This window comes from Hylobates moloch, unplaced genomic scaffold, assembly GCF_009828535.3.
Source record: "Hylobates moloch isolate HMO894 unplaced genomic scaffold, HMol_V3 SCAFFOLD_1, whole genome shotgun sequence".
NCBI classification, from domain to species: domain Eukaryota; kingdom Metazoa; phylum Chordata; class Mammalia; order Primates; family Hylobatidae; genus Hylobates; species Hylobates moloch.
In genome coordinates, this window is record NW_026652276.1 from 4907345 (window position 1) to 4918497 (window position 11153).

General features: G+C 47.1%; 1 long non-coding RNA gene across 2 annotated transcripts; it reads left to right on the forward strand.

Annotated features, from left to right (window-relative positions):
- Nucleotides 1-1605: 1605 nt before the first annotated feature.
- On the forward strand, nt 1606-8411 carry LOC131384502 (uncharacterized). Of its 2 annotated transcripts, XR_009215415.1 has the most exons (4): nt 1606-2103; nt 6166-6371; nt 7198-7616; nt 8032-8411. It is a non-coding gene; the product is annotated as an uncharacterized LOC131384502 (long non-coding RNA). The 2 variants fall into 2 exon arrangements; XR_009215405.1 differs by lacking the exon at nt 1606-2103 and having other exon boundaries at nt 5648-6371.
- Nucleotides 8412-11153: the final 2742 nt, after the last annotated feature.

The following is an 11153-nucleotide window of genomic DNA, read 5'->3' on the forward strand; positions in this document are numbered from 1 at the left end:
AGGCTTTTCTGGAGCCATTATTCCTTAATCCAAAGACGTAACTGGAACATCAGATATCTCCTGAAGTGTGTTGTTTCAGTATGATGTGCATTTTGGTTAGCCTGGCCATTCAGTCTCTGCAATTCATTGGAAAATTGCTTGTCTCAACCACCTAAGCTGGCCGGAATAATTGTACATCTCTAGGGAGATGGTAGCTCCCTATCTTTTCCCACCATCTTCTAGGAGAGTTCAGAGAAGATATATCTTACTTATCACAAGGCTACTAAACTTGTAAGTAGCCAACACTTTGTACAGAAAACACCCCAGATGTTTCCAAGTGAATCTTGGGAAGTGAGCATTTAGGAGGCTCTGTTTGATCCATGAACACTCATGATACTTTGACTTTCTCTGACCCTATAAATAATACAGCTGTGGTAGATAAGCCGAGCAACCCTGGGAAAAGCTCTCGAGGTCTTCATGGGAGCTTTGAAAGGACGCCGGGCAGCACGGCTTCCTTTCCTACAGCCGTTGTGCTCCCAGGGTTCTCCCGTTGATATCTGCCACTACAAACAAGTTGAGTTTCCTGGAAGAAACGTCAAGCTCCCTATAGAAGAGGGCTGAAGCAGGGTTCTTCATTGTGTTATCTTTCTATGTATTGTTTGGTTTGTCTTCTAGGATAACAGAACTTCAAGAGGAAAGGACAGTGAGAGACCATGACTAAAGAATTACTCCGTGAACAACTCAGGAGGACCAGCTATGATTTCACTCTCATTCAAAAAAGAGAAATAATATTTCTTTCAGCTGCTACCCATAAAATATTTTTGAATGTGTGTACAATGTTCATGCTGTAATGGCTGCTCTATCATGAAGGAGGTGTTGACACCTCGTGGGTGGCTTTTCACAATCCCCTTGGACACAGATTGGGGGATTGATGGCCCCATCCCCTCATTTTCCACACCAAGGGGCAGTTGGGATATGCGTAAAAGCTCATTCTCTAGTTAGGACCTGTTGCTATAAATCTAGCATCAAGAGTATCACTATTTTCTAAACACTTTGCCAGACAGCCTTCGGAGTATAATTTTCTGAAGTTTATAAAACATAACTCATACACATACCTAGTGACCACGTTCTGAAGGTATGTTTAACTCCTGCGTGAGGGAACAGGCAGGATGAAAGTAGGTTCTAAGGAAGAGACTGGCATATATGATCAATGGGGAAAAATGATGAGTAAGCTTGAAACCGCCTTTGCAAAAATTATAACCGAGGAGATTACGACGGTGAAGGAGATCAGACCTAACCGACCCCATCTTGCTTCTAACCTTTAAGCTGTCCTTATTCATTCCTGGATGTAGGCTGAACTAACTTTGGGAAGGAATTCGTTCATGGTTTGACTCTGAAACAAAAAAATTGCTAATAGCCCTTTCCCGAAAAGACCCCCTTCTTGCCTGGGGACCAGTCTGCCTTTGTAGGACCAACAAATTAACTACAAGATTAGAAATTACAGTTTAGGGGTCCTGCAGCCTCTGACTCCAAGAGTCTGACCCTCCCCACATTGCTCCTGGGTATAACGTCACTATTATAAAACCTAAGATCAGTGCTTGAGATATTTTGCAGACCCTCCACTGGATGGATCCGTTGACACCACCCAGACCCGTAATCTGGATCAATCAGTTCTGCCATCCCACCCAGGAACAGAAACAGCAAGAAAAACTCACTTTGAACCTCTATGATTCCATCTCCAACCTGACCAATCAGCACTCCCCACTTCGCAAGCTCCTGCCTGCCAAATTATCTTTAAAAACTCTGATCTCCAAATCCCAAATGCTTGGGGAGGCTGATTTGAGTAATAACACAACTCTGGTCTCCTGCACAGCCAGTTCCGTGTGAATTACTCTTTCTCCATTGCAATTCCCCTGTCTTGATAAATTGGCTCTGACGAGGCAGCAGGCAAGGTGAACCCATTGGTCAGTTACCAGGCTGCAAAGTTAGAAACAAAACTGGCAATGCCCCATGGGTCAAAAATAATCAATTAATTCATAACATTTGACTTGATTAAGTTTTCTACTGGACAGAAACGATTTGCAACTTATCCTTCCTCTACATTGTTTGACTGCTACGTCCATTGTAAGTATTAAATCAAATTTTAAAATAATTATTTTAGAGCTTCAGATGCACCTTACATGGCCTTGTTAGATTGTTAGACACTGCTTAGTGACATTGAAAGAGCACACAATACTTTTTTTGCCGTATTTCTAAGTTGTGGGTATCCTTTTCTTAACACTTCTTTTCTGTGATTCTATGCAAGACAATTGTTGATGAAATGGGATTTTCTGGATGGGAAGTCTGTGTACTTTACTGAAACCTCTTCCTACAGTTCTGTCTTTCAAGTGGGATTCTGTGAGCTGACTCATGACAGCTGAGCATCATCGGAGATTGGCTTCAATGGTCCTCAATGTGCATAACATAAATAGCAATTTCTACCATCATTCAATAGCACTTGTGGGTCCTTTTATATGGAGTATATAAAAGTATTTGCAGGTCTTGGTTTATCTGTCCCAACATGACATACCTATAGAACAGGTATTTTCATTCCAGCTACTTATTATAAATATTTAATAAGTAGGCTAATGGTTTGGAATTCTATTTCTCTATTTGCATGAGTCAAATAATAGACCAAATTCTTTCAAAAAGAGGAGATGTTAACATACCAAAAGAAACTGAAACAAGAGCATTGAACCCACGGTGCCCTTCAGAAACACCTGCCAACAATGGGGCAGAGTGTCCAGCTGCCTGGCCAGTGTGTGCAGGGGCGGGGCCCTTCCTGTTCACAATGGCTTTGCCTGGCAGTTAAAATGCAAATGGAGGGCAGACTGAGAGTGCATCAACCTCTCACATCTCAGAGTCTAAAAGGCGGCCTTTCAGTGCCTTCTGTTCAAATTGCAAATGCTCTTCCTTTATCCCCCAAGGCCTGGGAGACAGTTCTGAATAATTCTTCCCCAACAAATTGGCTTTCCTCTTCCCAGCAACAAAAGCTCTTACCGGTTTTAAAAGTGCAAAGAACAAATTTTTTTCAAGGGTCTTAAGGCAGATGAAGGTTCACAGAAACTGCAAGGGCAGTTCCAGAGCTTCCACGTACGACCGTGTCCCTTTAACGACTGGTCCTTATAGGAGGCCAGCAACAGTATCTTATTTTCCTGTACAGGCCTGGGATTCCCAGTAATTTCTTTGCATCGGCTTTGTAAGCACAATTACCCAGAGTTCCCAAGAATTGGGACATTTCCAAGAAATTGCCTAACGGGTCAGAGGAGTGCTGTCAAATGAGATGGACCATCTTAAAATCAAAACGTGGGTGGATTCTGCTCATTGCTGAGCATTTCACTTCCATTCTGAAAAGTCTAAGAACGTCACTCCAGGAGATACAATGTCAAGGGCTCCCACCACTCTTCATCATTGCCCAAGTCGTAAGAATCATCCCACAAATCCCTTCTATTTCTCCAAGGTAGGGTAACCCAGGACTGGGTAAGCCTGTTAGGGCAGGTCAGGTTGGCACATACAGAGGAGGAACTCAGACAGACAGACAGCGACAGGGGACCAGCGGCACTGTGTGCTCATCACCACCCTCAGGGATTCAAGGGCCTTGTCCTGGTACCTGGGTCACCTTCTGAAATAAGTGCTACTGAGGTTCATGGCCAAGACCCTTCCAGGAAATTCAGAAAGAGGTTGGCTTCAGTGGGAAAATAGTCTGTGACCCAGAAGGCGTTTATTCAACAAGGTGCAAGCTGACAACATGTTTCTTTGCTCTGGACACTGGAATTAAACTCTTAAGAGACCCTATTCTTTTCTGATGACTGCTTCTTTGGAAATGGTACAGCTTGGATTTTCAGGGCAAGAAACTCATGTTTTCTTGGCTTGCTGAACTGAATAACAAAAGAAAGAGACATGGGGACCTGTCTGCAGCCTAAAGTTGGTTGTCAAAAGAAATAATTAGAAGAGAAAAGTGCTTCTTCAATTTTTAACCATCCAACTGATCCCAAGTGTCCAGCCCTTACCCAGGCAGGGGAGATCACAAGGACTTTATTACCTGTGCTCTCAGGGTAATGAGGCTTTTGTCCTGCTCACCCACAGCCTCCTGTGGTCAGGTCAAGGCCCCACCTCTTCAGCTTCTCACCTACCACTCCCTCGGCTGCAGTCCTGCCCTGGGTAGGAGGAGTCCTATAGGATGGGCCACTGTCCTGTTTTGCTTTGTGCACACACCTGGCCAAGGTGGTGGTCTGCTTTCTGCTCAGGGTCTCATGAGTGTTCCATGAACTCACACCCATCAATCTCTGGCCATCAAGACTCAAACAAGCCCCTCAGGTTGGCAGAGATTGGGGGACCGACCTCATGTCATCCCCCATTTTCCACATTACCGCCAGTTGAGAATTTTAGCCCCCATGATCAGATGGGTGAGAAATAGCCCGTCTTCATTTTCTTCAAATTAGCCTGACTCTGACTCCACAGGTCCCACCCACCAGGCAGGAGAGGACTGAGCCTCATGGCTACTGGCCCTTCCCCATCTTCCGAGGCTTCCTCTTGCCCCCTCAGGATAAGGGCCTTAGACATTCCACCATTATGTGTGTGGTCTGGCCGCTTTCTGCCCTATGCTCCTGTGGAACTGGGAGCCTTGGACAAGACAGAGTGTCTGATGCTGAGACCTCAGCCTTTTAAATGTACTCAAGGGTGCTGAGGAGGCCTGGCCTCCTCCTGGGGATGCAGACAGGGAGCGAGACGCAGGCAACCCCTGCCCACAGGCTCCGTGAACCTCAGATCTGTTCTCAGTCCAAGAAACGCAATTCCACTTCCCCTTCACCTCTCTCACTCCGGGACACTTTGCACTACCTTTTCAACGGGCTTAAAAGAGTGGAGGAAAAATTGTCTTCAGATAACTTTAAACAGTTTTAAAACAGAAAATTTAATTACAGGGACTTCCTAGATGTTAGAAGAAAGCTCCAGTCAGCTCCAGGTAGCTAGGAAGTAGGAAGAGCCCACCTCTTCTTGGAATGGGGAAGAACACACATGAACTCTTATCTCATAAAATCCAGTAGTCAACTACGACATGGTTTGTGTGAGTGAAAAGACCCCAGAATGAGACCACCTCAGTGAGCCTGTGCCTGGTGGTCTCAGAGCATCCCCCTCCTCCCATCCACCCCTGCTCTGCCCTGTATCATGGGGGTCTGGCCTCTGCAGGCTATGAGCCCGGGGTTCCTGTGTCTCTGGCTTCTGACTGGGCTGGGGCAATGGGAAGCCTGGAGGGACATAGGTGTGTACAGGAGTCCGGGTGGGCTTCTTGACTCTCTTTGTTGGGCTGTCTTGCCTGGAGGCTCCTTCCTTCTACAAGCCAGCTCCTGCCACAGAGACCCACCCTGGTTCTAGCTTCCCTTCAGTGAGTCTGATTCCTGGGCTCTGATAACTGCCTCCTTCCTTGTGCATCCGAGAGGTGGTAGCCACTTCCTGATGCTGTGGACACCAGGGTTGCCTCAATGTCCCTTGTCTGACGTTTTGGCTCTTCTACGATCTAGGAAGTCCCTGTAATTAAATTTTCTCTCTTATAAAACTTAGGATGACTGTTTATCCTCACTGGATCCTGACTTAGCCACTTACTACTATGAGGTTGTGGTCAAGCTTCTTTCTCCTGCTGTGCTCAGTTTCCTCATCTGGAAAGTGGGATAATAATGGGTTCTTCCTTAGAGAACTCACCCCAGAGTGAGTTAAATAAGACAATACTCAGAGCTTGTTACTTGGAACTGACACAGTAAGTGGTAGCTTTTGGAATCTGTACCAGAGTGTCCTGAGGTGTGGGCTGAAGGTGATCTTTGGTGGTGCCTGTTCACTGGATTCAACAACTGCCAATCGCAGAGTGAGGAAGTTGTTCACTTTTCAGGTGGTTCTGTTTTTTCTGTCTCTCTTCTGGACACAATAAAAGCTGTTCTCTGTTCCTAGTATGTCTTTAGAACTTGGAGTCTCCATGACCACGGGAGAAAGAGCAGGTCTCAGATTGAGGAAGTAGAACCTAACAGCATTGTTCTGTTTACATGGAATTTGCTTTTACAGCCAACTTCTACTGATGGCAAATGATACAGTTTTCCATTTCTGGAGGTGATAAAAAGTTATTTTACTAATGAATTCATTTAAGTTTTTTTTTTAAAGATCGACTTGGAAAAACAGAAGTAAAAGAGTGCAGTTGGGAGGAGCTTGATGACCTGAGCTTGGAAGGCCTTTCCTGCAGACGTGCTCTGGGGCTACTGGGTTGAATCGGGACACAGAACAACAAAGACGGTTTCTGCCTTCAAGGAGTACACGGTTCTCAGCCAAGTTCAACAGGAATAATATGACAGAACATAATTAAATAGCAAGTAATTTGTTACAGATGCAAATTCTGCAAAAGTTCAAAGACATGTGGGCCAATGGGGTCGGGAGAAGGCAGGATGGAGGAGGCGACTTAACAGGAGGGATTCTTGGTGGTGGGCCCAGGTGCAGAGAAACAGGGACCTGGGTTAGGTGAGTGACAGAGAGCTAGTGTGACGGTGTGGCAAAAACGGGTTTTGAGTTTCTGGGGTAGAGATCCAGGTCAGTGTCAGGGGTGCTGGGGGGTTCTGGGAAGGAAAACGATGACAAGTTGAGGGCAGGAAATGTGGAGTTCTGCATCATTAAGCGTCAGTTTCACAGGATGCTGTAGTCCTCGCAGAATCGTTTTTGGCTGTGGTGTGCAGGAGGGGTCTGAGGCTGAGCCACTGCAGAAGGACTGGCCAGCTGGTGGGCTGGGAGGCAGATGCTGTCAACCTGGTGTGACCCTGTCCCTGCAGAGAGAGAGCCAGGGAAGGGGCCAGGTGAGCAGGGCCAGGGGGCAGCAGCGCCATCATCCAGGGCGCTCAGGGGTTAAAGCCTCATCTGGGGACACAGTGAGGAGCTGATCCGGGAAGGAAGAGGCTACATAGTTCATATCAGACCACACACACACACACACACACACACACACACACACACACACACCAGAGATCCAACTCTTTCTTCCTACAGTTTCTCAGCAAGAAAGGAGGTCATGGCTGGGTTGAAGAAAGTGAGGCATGAGTGTTTTCCTTGCAAGGGACATTTGTGTGGAGGGGTCTGTCCCAAGGGTGCCCATATCAGGCAAAGTTTCTGTCTGTGGGATCCCTGATCCATCTGATCTCCTTCCTGCAGGAGCCTTGCTCTCCTTCATGGAGACGCATTTGCATCTAGAGGGAAAATTGTGAGTAAAGCAATGACTACAAAATGCACGTGTGGATTCCACCGTGGAGAAGTGGGGAGCCCGGGGCTGGGCACCGCATCCGAAATGAAGGTGTGTCACAGGACAGTCGCATGCTCAGGCTGCCTCAACAGAGAAACAGGTGAAGGAGAGCATTTCTCTTTCCACAACTAACAAGAATCCTGTCTTAACGCGAACTGTTGTTGTTGTTGTTGTTTTTCTTTTTTTTTTTTTTTTTTTTTTGAGACGGAATCTCACTGCGACACCCAGGCTGGAGTGCAATGGTGCAATCTTGGCTCACTGCAACCTCCCCTTCACTTCCCAGGTTCAAGTGATTCTCCTGCCTCAGCCTCCCAAGTAGCTGGGATTACAGGTGTGCACCACCATATCTGGCTAATTTTTGTATTTTTAGTAGAGATGGGGTTTCACCACACTGACCAGGCTGGTTTCAAACTCCTGATCTCAAGTGATCTGCCCACCTCAGCCTCCCAAAATACTGGAATTACAGGCGTGAGCCACTGCTCCCCAAATGTTTTCCTTTTTAGTTTTAAATTTGGTAGTCAGGATTTTATATTTTGCTGCAAATGACATGAGAAAATTCAAAGAATCACATAAAATCGCGCCCTCCCCTGCCTGCTGTCACTTGCCATCTATCAGTGGCACCGATCTCCAGCGGTGGCCATAACTAAACAGCCCATGCTCCTCAGCGGGGCCGCACACGTGCAATGCAGTTGCAATGTGTAACACAAATACGCAACATTTACAGAACAAATTTTCCTCTTTTCCAGAAACTATAAACATTGAAAGGAATGCTGGGGCCTCCAAAATCTGCAATTCCATTTCTCGTAAATGGCAACTCATTGTCATCCTGCAGACATGGATTAACCCACAGGACGGGGTCTGAACCGGGAACACTTGCAGGTTAACAGCAGCAACATCCACTCCAACAGAATCACCCCCAACGCAGTGAGCAATGAGCAAAAACATGGCTCAGAAACAGTTTCCCCAGATGTTCAATAAAGGACATTTAAATGAGACATTTACCATCTGGTTAATAACATAGCATTGAGTGGGACTTGGTAACAATATCCCAATACGTAAGCTTTTAAAATCAGTTCTTTTCCCTGAGCATAAAACTGCTTCTCCATCTGCCCTATGAAAACAGGCAATAAATAAATGTTTGTTCAACCTCATCCCTATCAAAGTCATCGTTCTTTAGGGGGAAAATATATATATATATATATATATATGTGTGTGTGTGTACATATATATATGTATATATTTGTGTGTGTGTGTGTGTACGTATATATATGCATATATTTGTGTGTGTGTGTATATATATGTATATATTTGTGTGTGTGTGTGTGTGTGTATATATATATATATAAACTGTTTCCACTGTGGGTTAAACAAAACTATCTGCAACATGTGCAATGATCGGCCTTTGCCACAGCACATGGGAGACAGGAAGTCAGAGCTGCCAACAAATCCCCACCTTGTTAATTGCATCAGAGCCACAGATAATCTGAAAACAGGAAAGATGCTATAAATGGTCGTTCTGTTTGTGGATCCATCTTGCGGTCAGTTTGACCAGCATCTACCCAGCCAGAGGGCAGGAGAGGGCAGGGCTTGAGATATCTCTAAATTCCTCTTTTCCTTTGCTTTCTAAGTCCTCATCCTGCTGGGCTTGCAGCCTCTCTTGGGGTGCCTTCAGCCTCCCCCCATTCCACCCTGTAGGCCAAGTGGTGCTGAGCCTTCCGCTATGGGCTGTGGTCACTCTGGGTGGGAGCCTTGGGCTGTAACTAAGCTTCTGCCAGTGTCTGCTCCCTAAACTGCACAGGGAGGGCAAGGGTGGGACCTGCCTGGCGGAGGGAGGGTTCAACTATCTGGAGGAGCACGTGGCTGCAGTGAATGCTCAATAAACATGAGCTGCCGGCAGTACCATCTCCTCCCTGGGAGCATCTCTGGGTTCTGACTCGTCCCCCACGTCCCTGGCTCAGGGTATTTCATTTCCTCCTCTCCACTGCTCTATGCTATAAGCACCACTGATTATCTAAGAAACGGTGCAGAGCAGCTCCTCCACTCCCGACTCTGGGCTTGGTGCTCGGGATACCATCGGGGCCGAATCATCCACAACTCCTGATCCTGGGGGCGTCCCTGTGGCAAAGGAACAGATGGGAAGTGGATGGGCAGGCACCTAATCTCATGAGGGCAAGAGGGGACGTATGGGACGGTGGGTCCAGAGAGGGCTTCCAAGGGGGAGGTGATCAACTGCAAGGCAAGGAGAAGCAGCCAAACCTTTCTAGGAGGATTCAGCAGCAAATGCACAGAAGCCCGGATAGTAAGGATCCCTGCCCACTCAAGGGAAGGGAAGGATAGAGAGGCAAAGTCTGAGTGAGCCCGTGGGAGCAGGGAGAAAGCAGCCCTCTGTGTCTTCCGTGGAGGCTCCGACAGCTGCAGAGTGTCTGGAGGTGGACACAGAGGAGCACGGGAGCCCACCGCAGTGGACTGTGCTGAGTCACGCTGGAGAGGTGGCTGACGGGCAGCTGCTGTGCGGCTGGAAGGAAGGCGGCCACACTCCTTGGCTGGACTGGCCAGTCTTGGATAAAAGCACCATAGCCATGGCTATGATGGACCTTGGCCATCTGGAGCCAACCTTAGGGAGGGTGGGAGCACGCGAACGCATGGCTGGGCTCCATTTCTCACCAACCCCAGGGCTCCAAGAGCTTGATCCGACCTAGAAAAATAAAGGGAGTGGCGTGTCTTACTCCCGTGTCGCATCGCACACTCTGACCCAGCTCCGCTCCTCTCACCCGATGTCTGTGGTCGCCTGTGGTCACTCCACCCCATCCCTGGGTTTCTTCCTTCTCCTAGTGGCTCCCCTAAATCCTGCCAATCCTATGAGGCCAGTTCACCTCGCTTACAAAATCTTCTCAGCCTCTACAGCCACACTGGCTTCTCTAATCCTTGGGACTGTGGTTCACACCATGTTAACATTAATCCCGAAACACACTATCCCCATGTACAGGTATCCACCATGTGTGTTCTCATTTCTACTGAGAATGTAACCACAGAAGGGGCCTCAGACAGTGTAGGAACTCAAAAAATGTGGGTCTGATTTTCAGAGGCCACAGTGTAATGATCCACTACATACTTTTATGGACAGGAGAGAACCATCTGCAAAACACTAATAATTCTTTTAAACTGCATTCATTCATTCACACTCTCATTCATTTATTCATTCCATGCGTATGTTTTACACATCTATTATGCTCCAGTCATCACATGCAAGATGTTTTTGATAAGAAGATGACTTTTAAACTGAAAAGAAGTATTAAGGATGTTTTGGGGCTTTTTATAGTGGATGGTATTTTGAAATACTGTCCTCTGTATTTAATTTCTTAGTACCCTCAGACTATACATCTAAGCCAGCCAAAGTGCTGCGACTGACCAGCATGGCACAGAACATGGCACGGTGTGGGCTGCACAGCTGCCAGCTTGCCACGAACAGCTCCCACTGGGCTGCTTCATTTGTTTGTTTTGAGATGGAGTCTCACTCTGTTGCCCAGGCTGGAGTGCAGTGGTGCAATCTCGGCTCACTGCAACCTCTGCCTCCCAGGTTCAAGCAATTCTCCTGCCTCAGCCTCCAGAGTAGCTGGGATTACAGGCTCCCGCCACCATGCAGAGCTAATTTTTGTATTTTTAGTAAAGACGAGGTTTCACCATGTTGGTCAGGCCAGTCTCAAACACCTGACCTCAGGTGATCCACCCGGCTCGGCCTCCCAAAATGCTGGGATTACAGGAGTGAGCCACTGCACCCAGCCAGAGCTTTGAGGATGTTAAGGGAGGAATCAGGGAAGTCAAGCCTAGACTTATCTCCATTCTAAAAAGGAAACAGCAGGATTCAATA